Raw genomic sequence first — 11,685 nt, forward strand, 5'->3', positions numbered from 1 at the left:
GGGAGAGGGAGGGAGAGAGGGAGGGAGAGAAAGAGTATGTGTCTTTTTAAGACATGGTCTTTCTATACAGTTCAGATTGGCCTTAAGCTTACTTTGTAGCCCAGGCTGGTCTCACTTGCAATGATCCTCTTGCCTCAGCCTCCCCTAGTGCTGGGATTAGAGGTGTGTGCCACCAAGCCATGCTCCAAATACATTATTAATAGTAATAAATTTGGCCAAATTGTCTTCTGTGGGCCTGAGCCATCAGTTTTGTTTTTAATGTGATATGATGACATGCACCTCTACTCCTTATCCCAGAAAAAAAATCTAAGACCAAAGGTACAAATTACTTTTTTTTTTTTTTTTTTTTTTGTATTTTAGGAGAGGGTGTAGAGGGTCTACAGGGTCTCACTATGTAGATCAGATTCATAGTGATTCTCCTGTTTGTAGGCTCTCAAATGCTGGGATTACAGGCATGTGCCACCACACCCAGTCTCAATCGCTGTCTCAGTGTGCCCCATGGGTGAGGCTGGCATGGCACACTGGGGATCAAACTCCAGCCTAAGCAGGCACTTTAATCTGCTGAGTTCTTTGGCCAGCCCTACCAATTACTATTGACTAAAGCTCCACCAAGCTAATCACATCCCCTGGGGCAAAAGAAATTTGGAAAACATAATCTATCAGAATGAAACTCTTAAACAAGTTCTGAAAGGAAGGTCTGTGGTTCTGAAATAAAGTGAGTCCAGAAAGCATCTATTTTAGATCCAGGCACAAGGAGGCCCTAACTCAGTTCTCCACATGACATGATGGTAGGGCTGGCGATGTAGATCTGTGGCATACCGCCTAGCATGGGCAAGGCCTTGAGCTCGATCTCCAGTAGTAAGCAGGCCAGCAAGCAAGCAAACAAATAAATAAATGAAAAAACAATATTATGGCAAGTATGCAAAAATATTACAGGAAGCAAAGCAGAACATACAGAAGAATCATAGTATACAAACGACAAATTAAAAACTGCATTTTCACTAAGGCAATTACTCTTGAATCAGGCTGCCAGCAGGCAAAAGGCAGAAATTGAGAGAGGCAAGAGAAGCAGCAGAGAGGTAACAGGATCTGACGAGTTTAATAGGATCGTTCTGGTGGTGTCCTGAGAAGAGAATGAAGGGAAGCTCATGCAGAAGCAAGCATACCAGTTAGGGACTGTGGCAACAACCCAGTAGAAACGACAGTGGCTTGGGACAGGTTGGCAGCAGAAGGAGCAGTGACAAGGAGCTGGATATAAGGCATGTTTTAAAAGAAAATGGGGAGGAGTTGATGAGGAGCAGGCTTTGCATGTGGAGTCTATACACTTTGCAGGAGAGATGCAATCAGGAAATACATAGTTGGGATTTGTCTTTATATAGACTATATTTGAATCTAAGAGGCTACATGACATCATTAAAGGAAGGAAAAAGAAAGGGGCCCTAGGGTTGAGTCCTACACACTCCAACTTCACAGAGGACAAGAACAGAACAAATCAGCAAAGTATAAGAAAAATGACCAGATGTCAAGAGAAGAAAGATGGAGAGAGCATTTGTGTTCAGGCGCTTATGCCTGGCCCTTGAGCAGGGCAAGCCCTGAGTGGTGGTCAATGAAAGCAGTGGTGAGGAGAATAGCACTGACTGAGGTGAGAGGAGACTTGCAGAGTGTTGGGGTGAAGGAAAGCGAGTGCATGATGGAGCAGGGTTCAAAAGGAAGAAAGGAAACCTAAAAAGTAAACATAGAAAAATATCTTGAGAAGTTTTATAACAAAGAGAAGAAAGTTGAGTAATAGCTCGAGGACTAGTGCTGCCTAGACAGTATTTGCTTTAAAGATGTTCATTAATGACCAAGAATGGGTAGAGACGGGAAAATCAACAGAGGCCACGCTAAGCTGGGTGGGGAATGCAGCAGTGGATGTGATGTCTGTGAAACTTCTCTAACTGCTCCATTTTCCTCAGTAGAACAGGAACTAAGAACATTTTATAGGTTCCCTCAAGCCTCAATCTCACTTTAAAACATGAATAAAATGGAAGAGAGCCTGCTGGGGTGCAAGCATCCAGTCTTCATCGTCTTCTTTCCCAGTTCTTCTGTGCCCCTTCCCCAAGATCTCTGTGGGGGCACAGGGAGCACAGCCTCCTCTCCTGAACAAGCTTTACAGGTGGCTCCTCTGGGCCAGTCCCAGCTGCCAGCCCTTTCAGCCTATTATGTTCTATGTTAAGTTTTGTATTCTCTCTTGGCCCTTTGGATGTTTTACTTAGGCCATAGCAAAAAGTTGTTTGACCAAATACTGTACCAATCTAGATGTTACTGAGATTTTTTTCTTTTTTAAGCTGTGCTTAGCATTGAAGTGTGTAGACTTTGGGTAAAGCAGATTAACCTCTATAGCACAGGTGGGCCACATCCAATCTTCTGAAGGTCTCAGGAGTAATGCTAACATTCCCCAGAGAGAACTGCGCCTGCAGAGGACAACATGGAAGTTCTGCCTGAGCTTCTGCATGTTTACTCAAGAATGTATTGCTCTTGCCTGAATTTCCAGCCCGGCACTCTGCCCTGCATGTTGCAGACTTGCCAGACTCCACAATCTGGCAAGGGAGCCAGATTCTGGAGCTGAGTCCTTGAATGTTTGCTGCCTTAGAATAAGGAGTTAATACTCTTCACATTTTTAAAACATTTTGACCACTTGAGAAGAGAAGCTCTCAGAAGATTAGGGTAAGTAAAATAACAATCACTAATAATTTGATAATAAACCACATACCCACGTACAACTTTTATGTTGTCCATGTGTTTCTCATGGGAAAAGCTTACTGTTTAAATCACTGCCTTTGAAATTTAACATATTTTAATTATGGCAGCTAGAGCTTGACTCCTTTAGCCTGGAGTGCTCCTATTTCTTTCCTACCCAAACAACACCATCTTGTGGCAGACATGTAAAACCAATGATTTCTTCACTTTTCCAATTTGCTTTGTTATAAATAAATCTGCTGTTGTTCATAAATAAGTTTTATCAGAAACTTACTCTGAACCACGATCTGCTGGGCTTTAGGAATAAGGCTGTAGGTTTTATAAATACTTATGATTTTCTTCACTGAAGCTTTATTCAGAATACCAGGTGCTATAAAAGCACCCCCCGGGGGGGGGCACATGCAGTGGGGAACACTTCACATTAGCAAGAAGGGTGGACATTTTTCAGGTAATGGGAGCAGAATTTTTGAAAATTCTCAGGTACCAAGGGGGAAAGTATGTTAGGATCATTTTGCACTACACATTTACATGGTTCCAGTTCATGCATGTGGGAGTAGAAAGTGTGAGAGTAGTGGTTCAAGATGAAGATGGAATGATTAAGAAATAAAGGAGTTAGGACTCTGGGCTCAGTTACACTTGCAGACAGAGTCCTGCTGGATGTTAAGGAGGAGGGTGATATGACCTTGTTGACATAGTCCAAGTAAAGAGAGTGGACTAGAAGACTGTAAGGCTCTAAATAGAAAAATAATACGTTGAGAGGCTGTAGAGTAATCTAGGTGAGAAAGAAGAGCCCTGAACTAATGACAGCGGAGTCAAAGGTATCTAGGAGATAATAGAAGGTGACTGAGATGATGCCTTCCAAGACTGTGCCTTGCATAATGTAGTGGGCAATGGTGCAATAGAAGTGGGGGTAGGGTGGGTGACTCATTAATCCAGCTTGAGATGTGTGGAATTGTACAGACACGGCCAAGTTAAATACAAGGCACCAATTAAATATGAGTAGAGTTGGTGTGATTGAGGAGCAGGGAGCTTTGTGCTTTGGTGTGAGGCTTCCTGAGTATGGCAAGGGCCCGGATCCAGCAGACCCATTCTGCCAGGTGGCTTTGAGAGGTGTGTCCAGGAGCCTAACCTGCAGCACGCTTCTTTGACCCGCCTAGTGATATGCTGTCTCATGATACCCTAAGGATATGTGTCGCTCAACCTAATTAAACTAACAAGAGTAGATTCTGTTTTCCAGGACTAAACGATGATGAATACAATATTTAAGTACAGGACAAGGGACTACAGTAACAATTAGCTGTAAAACACAGCCCCTCACCTATTTCTCTAAAGTTTTCTTGGAAGGTAGCTGTGCTTACTCATTTATGAATTGTCTGTGGCCAATTTCATGCTACACAGGCAGTTACAACAGGAACTCCATGGCCCATAATGTTTACAGTATTTGCTATCTAGCTTTTTATAGAAAATGTTGCCAATCCCAGCGTGGGAGTGCTAAGCTCTGCCAGGCAGCCAGGACAGATCTGTGCCAGCCAGATGCGGCACACTGGACTATTCTTAGACTCCTTCCCACTGGAAACATTTAAAATCCTAGTAAGTGTATAAATACTTTCAGGAAAATGATGGGTAGGGTTTGAATCAATCTCAATCTTAGAATGAAATAATGTTTATTTATTTATGTATTTATTTTGGGTAGTTGCGGGAAAATCATAAAGATGATAAAGATCTCGCCTAAATAAAGATTAATGATCAAATGTCACCTATGGTTATTTGTCTTGCTACTTATTTATAAGCAAGCCAATGTACTTTTCATTCTTAGATGGCATAGCTTGTATTAGGAAGTTGTCAGAGTCTATTATGTTTTTCCATTAATGGCACCAATCACAGCTATGCGACAATTTTGTGCATGGCTTTATAATTAGTTTCTCATATTTCACAGTAAATTCTGTCAATCAAAGACCAAACCTGTTTTGTTCACCAGCATTCAATAAATAAATACAGTTTAAGGACTGGATCAAACACTTCCAAATACAAGCCTAACAGTTCTTTATCTGCCAAATAGCTCTTTATCATCCCTATCCCCCAAATTACTGGCTTAACCAAAGTAGAAACTAGCCATCCAAACATTTTCCTGAGCAATTCTGTTATATGTTTTAAAGCATCCTGTGGCTAGAATATGGCACATTCACTAAAGATAATTACAAAATAGAATTACACAGTAGAGGAAAGCATCCTCATCACCTAGCTGTCAAGAAGGGGAATATGAAACCTTTGCATTGTGTTCCCACACCTGGATTCAGAGGTTTCTGCACAAATTGGTCACCTTATGGATAAAAAGTAGTACTGCCACACAATGTCTAGACTGCTTTAGGTTTTGTTCTTTTAAGAGGGAATTATTGTATCAAAAATTCAAGTTCACTTTATTACTCATTCCATATCAATTAGTATATAGATTTCTAAGCTGTTTACTATCAGCTTCCTTTAATTTTATCAGGTTTTTCTATGTTATGCATCTGCTTTTCTTGGAATGTTGTTCTTTTTTAAAATCCTATTTGTTAGAGCCATAATTTTCTTTTTCTTTCTCTTTCAAAGACATAGGTTACAACAGAAAAAGGAAATCACTGTCTGTTATGGCTTTAAAGTCATAGAACTACTTTCCAGGATCCATTTAACTATATCATGCTCTTTCTCTTGTTCTTTCTACTTGGTTTTGACTAAGAGACATGGTATGTTTCTCAACTGTCAAAATGTATGTATTTGTAGTTTTCAGTTCTAGTGATAATGACTAAGTGATTTGGACCAATAATGCTACTAAGAGCAAGTAGAAAGTTGGGCAAAATATAAACAACACAAGCTTGAGCTATCAGAGAGCTATTAAATAGAGAAGAACTTTGGAGCCTAAATGAGGAAGGACACTCTGAGACCACTGTCTCTTGTAGGATATTTGAATTCCAGAAGAGAAAAGGTGTGTGATGCTTTAAATGGCTACTCATGGTTCATGTGTGCAAAGTAAAAGTCTGTGTCCATCAAAGTGACGTGCTTTGGGTTGTGGCCCAGAAGCTACACACTTGATAATAGGTGGACCCAAAAATAGATGGATCCTTCCAGAAAAGGAAGCCCTTTTGCAAAAAATTAAGTTTAATGGCACCATTTGGGTATACAATGATCACATTCGTCATAGGGAATTTGCCTGTACATAATACCTTGATTTGTCCCTTTTTTCTCCCTTCCCATTCTCTTTCCCTCCTCTTCCAACTCCTCTTTCTAAAATCATTATTTTTCTCTAGTACTAGGGACTGAACCCAGGCCTTTCTCATTGAACTACATTCTATTTGCTGTTTTAGGGCTGGCCAGATAGCTCAGCAGATTAAAGTGCCTGCAAGCAGGTGCAGGGGCCAGGGTTTGATATCCAGGCCTGCCATGCTGGCCTTGCCCAAGGGGTGCCCTGAGATGGCAATTAAGACCAGCAGCAACTGAGACTGGGTGTGCTGGCATGCACCTGTAATCTCAGCACTTATGAGGCTGTAAACAAGCATATCACTACAAGTCTGATCTAGTAGTGAGACCCTGAACACCTTGTAGACCTTTCCCCCAAAATACAAAAAATAAACAAATAATTTTTTAAAAAATTTGTTCAATTTTATTTCAAGGCAAATTCTTGTTAAGTCACTGTCATGATTTGGGGTTCTTGAAAGGGGAACAGTATAATATAGGACACATTTTATAATAGTATTTTATAATGAACAACCCAAGAATAATATACAAGAAGTGCAAGAAATCTGTCCACACATACAAGCACTGTAGCTGAGGGCCAAGATCCTGATATCCTGCATAAGTCCAGCCAAAAACCTAGAGCTCATAACAGTGCCTCCCACAAGTCCAACTGGAGGCCTAGAGCCCACAACAAAGTCTCATGCAGGTCTGCTTTATGGATCTTGCTGGAAGGGCCCAAAGGTCAGTGATGAAAGCTAGGAAGGTCACTCAATTGCCCAGGCTGGGCTCAACCTGCAATTGTCCAGCTCAGTTTCCAAGGGTGCACAGGTAGCTATGTGCTGTGGGTTGCGACCCTGAAGGTTATAAACTTAACAGGTTGACCTAGAAATAGATGGGTCCTCCCAGTACTGGGAACTGAATCTAGGTCCTTCTCATTGAGCCATATAAAATTTATTACATTTTATTTTGAGACAGGTTTTTGTTAAATTACTAAATTGTTCAGACTGGGCTCAAACTTGTAATCTTTCAGCCTCAGCTTCCAAGAGTTCCAGGATTACAGGTATGCACACCACACCTGGCTGAAAACATAATTTTAATAATCTCAATCTCTGAAATCAGATTAAGGTGACCACAGACTGTTTGTGCAGGTAGTAACTTGATGGGAGCAAAAAGGAATTTCCTATATATAGAGAGAGAGAATATTTCTCTATATATTCTATAGGACTATATAGAATATATAGTACTGGGATTATATAGAATCCCAGTACTATATATATAGAATATATAGTACTGGGATTATATAAATCCACTTCCATGACCAGCAAGTTTAACTGTACTTCACCTGTTTTTTTATATACACCCAGGTTCCAAGAGCATAAGTTTGCTAACTCTAAACCAAATAGAGCTTCTCTAATATTTTTTCTAATATTCTACATAATTACAAGAACTATAGGGCAATAAATAAATAACTTAATGATATACCTCAAGGTCCTAGAAAAATAAGAACAATCCAAATTAAAAACTAATGCAGGGAGGGGGCCGGAGAGATGGCTCAGTGGAATAAGTGCTTCCTTGAAAGCACAAGGGCCTGAGTTCAATTCCCGGTTCTGGGGGAAAAAAAAAACAACTAATGCAGGGAATGAATTATAAAGGTCAGAGCAGAAATTAATGAAATCAAGAGTAAAAAAATACAATGAATCAAAGGGCTGGCTCTCAAAATTGATAAATCCTTCATCAGTCTTAAATAAATAAGAGAGAAATTAATATGATTAGAAACTCAAAAGTTGAAATAAGGGATGAGACAAAGATGTCTGTTACCACCATTCTTATTTAGTATAGTATTTGAAACTTTAACAGGGCAATCAGGGAAAGGAAATAAATGAAGGAATATATATAGAAAAGGCAGAAATAAGATTATCATCATTTGCAGATGACATGATTCTCTACATAAGACCCCCCCAAATACACAAGACTCCTAGAATTAATAACCAAGTTCAGTAATCTACCAGATGCAAAATGAACATAAAAAAATTAATAGTGTTCCTATAGGTTGATAATGAACTCACCAAGAAAAACATTAGGAAAATAATACCATTCACAATAGCATTAAGAAAAATTAAGTATTTAGGAATTAATCTAATCAAAGAAATGAAAGACCTCTACAACAAAAACTACAGCACCCTTGAAAAGGAGATTAAAGAGAACACCAGAAAATGGAAAGATATCCACTAATCCTGAACAGGTAGAATATTGTCAGAATAGCCATACTTCCAAAACTGATACTCATATTTAATGAAATTCAACTGTCATAGTATTACAGTACTTGTGTTCAAGTTACCCTTGTTTTACATAAGACTGGGCTGAAAGGATACAAGCAGTAAGGCTGGCATTTTTATTATTGTATATTGTTGTCAATGTCATATTCTTTACTGATTATCATTAATCTCTTACTGTGCCTAATTTATAATTTAGGTATGAATGTGTAGGAAAAACCTCAAGATGTACTGAGTTTGGTAATATTTCCAGGTTTAGGGATCTACTGAGGGTGTTGGAACATTCTCCCTACAGGTAGAAGACCGCTGTACTCTTGTAGTTCTTTGGAGGTTAACAGCAGTCCACCCACAGTCCCATAGGAAAAGGATCTTGTGACACACAACAGCACAGCACCTCCTAAAACAGCATATGAACAACGACATGGGGAAGGAAAGGACATGCAGTCTTCCACAGTCCAGCAGAGACCCTCTGTAGATAAAGGGACAGCTGCAAGATCAGTGTCACCACCATGGAGTGTGCCCGAGGGAAGTTAGGAGATGAGCTCAGAGGACTTGTCAGAGACTAGATCATACAGGGCTTGAAAACCATTTTAAAACTTGGTCTTTATGATGAGAAGCCACTGGAAGGTTCTGAACAGGAAGTGAAAGCTCTGATATATCTGAAAAACAAATCACTGCTTTTTGGAGAAAGACTACAGAAGAGCAAACGCAGAGGCAAGGACTTTCTAATCTCCCACTTTTCACTAAGAGAAAAAAAAAGGTATGGTCAGACTGGAGATGAGTTTTCAAGGTACAGTTCAGAGCAGCCCTTGGCTCTGCTGGTTAACTGTGGGCTCTGAGCTAAAAAAAAAAAAAAAAAAAAAGTCAAAGATGTTACCTCGAGTTTGAATGGTAGCAACCCTTACTGAAATAAGGAAGAAAAGTCAGAGGGAAGTGAAAAAGTTGAGGTGGGTGTAGTATCAATAATTCTGTTTGTGCACACTAAATTTAGATGCCCATCAGATTTCCAAGGGCACAGTGAGTGACAAGCTGGAGGTATGCTCTGGGAACTCAGAAGTGAAGCTCGAGGTAAAAATTTGGAAGTTGCCAACTTATAGATATTAATTATAACCACAGAATAGAGTAGGGATGGAAATCACCTTGGAAGCAAGCATGCCTAGAGGTGACACTATGGCCAAGAACTGACCCCTGAAGCACAATGACATTTATTGGTTGAGAAGCCAGAGTGACCAATGAGGGACAAGGAAATGCAGAATTTGGGGACTGGGAAGCCCCCTGGGGGGGAGGGGAGAGTATTAGTGAAGAAAGAATACTGAGGAGGAGGAGGAAGTAATGGACTGTGTCAGATGCTACTGATGGTGCCAGTGGATGAGTACTGTGCTCTAAACAAAGGATTCACAAGAGGGCCATTAAGGCCACCCAGAATAAGAAAGGCAAAAGGAACGCAAAAGTCCGCGCGCCGCGCGCGAGGGCAGATCAAAACAGCACAAGGAAAGGAGAGGCATGGAGCAAGTCTTTCAAAGCGTTTTCCTATAAAGGGGCTAAAGAAATGGAAATTTAAAACCAAGATCTTACAATGGGTATCTGTTAAATGAGTGAATAAAAAACGTGTGAGGAACAAATGACTAAACGTATCAGTAACATTTTACTTTGCTTTAAATATAAGTTATTATACGTGCTCCCCTGATTTAAATCAGACATAAAATGGAGCTACTTAACTCTATATCCAACACATTAAAGTGTTAAAATTTAAAGATATTTTTCAATTTTTAAAAAAACTTCTCTTTAAAACTGGGTATGTTCTTAAAAAAGGTTAAAAGTAGCTCAGTTATCAGCCCTAAATATTTTTACCCAAATTAGCTTTAGACAGGAAGCCCAACAAAATCCAAAGAGAGGGAAACCTTCCGCCCTGGGTCTGCATGCCTGGGTGTGGGCTCGCACAGAGCCTTTAAGTTAAGACTTGGCTTTTGCTTACGGCTGTGAAGTTTCTTTTAAAACCCGGGTTTGTAGTCAAACACTAGAAAAGAGGAGCTGCCTTTCCCTTGGGGTTAAGGCAAGCCAGAGGAGGCGGCACCGGCCTGCCCCAGCCGCAGTCGGTGGGTCCCCAGGCTCTGGTCCCAAGCACCCAGCGCCCCACGCCTCTGCCTTCGGCGCCCCACTTGCCTGGAGAGGTCTGGTGCCGCCAGCCGCCCGGCCGCCGTCCTCTCCTCCCGGCCGTGGCTCGCCCTCCAGGAGGGCTGGTCGGGCGGCGTGCGAGGCGCGAGCACGGCGGCGGGTTGTCTCCAGGCCGAGCCCAGCTCGCGGCGCTCACCCGGCGCGCCCGCCCGGAGAGGAACTACAGCCTGAGCTGGCCGCGGGCTGGACCCTGCTCCGGGCGGGGACCGCCTCGCCCGCCTGCAGGGCAGGATCCACGTGGCTGGGTCCTTCTCAGCAGAAGCTGGCCAGGGCGGAGGATGGGAAGTGGCGAAGAGGAACTGTAGCTGAGAAGGCAAGCGTGGACTCTCCCTATACTTTTTTTCTTAAAGTCTCCGTAAAAGTCCCTACTTGGAGGCTCAGAGAAATATGGAAAGAAATTCCACTCTTCCTACCTCCTCTGGAGGCACTGCGATTCTGTCACCGCTCACTAGCCTCTTGATTTTCCTGTCACGTAGGGCGCTCTGACGCCTGTGGCCTTACCGCCTCCTGGGCTGGGTCTCAACCTCTTTCCCCCAGCAGCCAGTCCCAGGAAGACCTCTGTTCTTAGGCCACTTCTCCACAACCTAAACGGGTTGAGACCCCATGGAATACTGAATAAAAAGCCAGTAGAATTAAGCCTTTGAAAGATAAATCTTCCGATCCTATTTATAACCTAGGAACCCAGTTTAGAAATATTTTCTCCTCTCCACTTTTTAATTCACTGGCAACCACCACTCTCTGCCAAGAGCTGCTATAAGCCCCAGAAGAGGCGGTACTAAGTGGAGGCCCCGGGCAGTAACTGTGGCTTGAAGGCCCATGCCAGGCCTTGGAGACATAGGTACTACAGATAAAGCTCACTTATTTCCTCCTCCTAGCCCACACCAGGCATGGACCTTTGAAAGTGGGCACTGGCAGACAGTAATTTCTTGGTGAAATGCTGTTGTACAGCCAGAAATGCCTAGTAAGGGGCCGGGCAGATGGCTCAGTAGAATAAGCGCTTGCCTGGCAAGCTCAAGGGCCCGAGTTCAATCCCCGGTTCCGCAAAAAAAAAAAAAAAAAAGAAAGAAAAGAAATGCCTATTAAGCACTATGTGGACCACGATTCACGATGTTCTGTCAGTTGTTTCTCTTTATTCCACCTCCCAACAATTCACTCTTACATTTTTCAGGCAAGCAGGGGCCACCCTGTTACTAAATCTGACTGATACATTCCTTGCTGGGTAGTCTTTGGCAATTGCCAAAATGACCAGTCTTTCCAATACTCTTTTAATACTGACAATGCCATTTTG

The 11,685-nt window shown here is 41.9% G+C and overlaps 1 protein-coding gene across 1 annotated transcript in view; it reads right to left on the bottom strand.

Moving 5' to 3' along the window:
* Ticam2 (toll like receptor adaptor molecule 2) overlaps window positions 1-10,512 on the bottom strand; it is a 19,892-nt gene extending 9,380 nt beyond the window's left edge. The window contains exon 1 of the mRNA XM_012516758.2: window positions 10,386-10,512. The gene's annotated coding sequence lies outside the window, so the exon portion shown is untranslated. The remainder of the gene's footprint in view (window positions 1-10,385) is intronic.
* Between the last annotated feature and the right edge of the window lie 1,173 nt (window positions 10,513-11,685).

The sequence above is a fragment of the Octodon degus genome, unplaced genomic scaffold (genome assembly GCF_000260255.1).
Source record: "Octodon degus isolate 3935 unplaced genomic scaffold, OctDeg1.0 scaffold00124, whole genome shotgun sequence".
NCBI lineage: Eukaryota > Metazoa > Chordata > Mammalia > Rodentia > Octodontidae > Octodon > Octodon degus.